Here is a 1,638-nt window from a genome sequence, read left to right as displayed (position 1 = left end):
TAAAGTTTATTTTATTCCCTTAGGGGTTTGTTCTTGTTGGATTCATGTACCTCTTGTGGTGTTTTAAGTATCCCTCAAATGTTTAATGTTTTGTTTTTTTTTTTCTTTTACAAATTCCCGTTTACCTGTTGATGAATTGAAGTTCTAATTATGGTGCCTTTCCCTGGCAGGAGGAAAGCTATGCTAAGTGCCCTACGGTCCTGCCCTGTCAGAATTTTTTCTAATGAGGTCTGAGCTCTTACCTTTAGCCTGAGATCAGTGCCACAATCGGCTGTTCCCTTCAAGATTTTTTTTTCTCTATGCCTTTAGTGGATGTAAATCTATTTTAGATGGTTAGGGAACCCTTACACTTCAACTCTTTCTGCTGAGCCTCAATTTCAAGAAAGTGAGTAGGGTTTGGCTGTTTCTAATTCATTTAATGGCTCCTCCGTGATTTCCTATTCTCTGTATTTGTCCTAAGATTAAAATATCCCTGGAATTGTTATGTCTTTGGTAGTTTTCTCCTGCCTTGACCTGGAACACAGGTTTTCTTGTTCTTGATTCTCTTACAATCTAATCTCACTTATTTTTCATCTTTGAGAAATTCCTCCACTTTTGTTCACCGATAGCACCCTTTGTGTTTCCAAGTCACTTAAGGTTTTACTCTATCAAAATAGTGTGAACTATTTCATGCACGCAGTATAGATTCTACAATGAACACCCCTGTGCCCACCATCCAGCTTGAGAAATAATATATCACCACAATATAGTACTTAAGCGTTCCCTGTGTATTCATCCCTGATCTCATTTACTTTCCTCCCTTCTCCACTGGAAATATTTAAAGGGATTTGGGACATGAAGTAGGTGAACGTGATCGGTTTGCTATGCCAAGCCAAACACCACTGAATTAAAAATTTCAAAACCAAGACAGAAGAGTGTTTGAGAGGACTGTTCTATCATAATTACTCATTGGTGTAAATCCTAATACTTTATTGTCTTAAGGGGTATACAATGCATGGACAACACTGGAACATGTTATTTCGATGCATGCAATTTGCAATAAAAAAAAAAAGATGAACTCTAATGTGCCTAAGTTCTCATTCCACCTTTAGTGGATTTTAAGACTGTTGGTCCAGTTTTGGGTTTTGGTTTTTGTTTTTCCTTTCAGATTATACAAAACTTTGTCCTGCTGATAAATTTCATTTTGCTTAGGATAGCCCAAATGAGTTTCTGCTGTTTGCAAGCAAAGAAGCCTACCTGCTCCATTCATGTCATTGCCAGCTATTTCCTTAAACTGGAGGGTTTTTTTGCACCCCTATATAAAAGTTTTGGTTTTTTTTTTTAAGATTTATTTATTCATGAGAGACACAGACTGAGAGAGAGAGAGGCAAAGACATAGGCAGAGGGGGAAAGAGAAGCAGGATCCTCACAGGGAGCCCAATGTGGGACTCCATCCCGGATTCTGGGATCACGACCTGAGCCGAAGGCAGGTGCCCAACCACTGAGCCACCCAGGCATCCCCTTATGTAAGAGTTTTTAAAACCAAACTAACATTTGTTCCAAGAGTTTTTGACCAACCCTGAGTTAACTTCAAATTTCTTTTCATCCTAAAAAATGGTGTATTTTTGCGAAGGAAATAATCTATTTCTGCCAACACAG

This window comes from Canis lupus, chromosome 13, assembly GCF_048164855.1.
Source record: "Canis lupus baileyi chromosome 13, mCanLup2.hap1, whole genome shotgun sequence".
NCBI lineage: Eukaryota > Metazoa > Chordata > Mammalia > Carnivora > Canidae > Canis > Canis lupus.
This window is presented reverse-complemented; position numbering follows the sequence as displayed.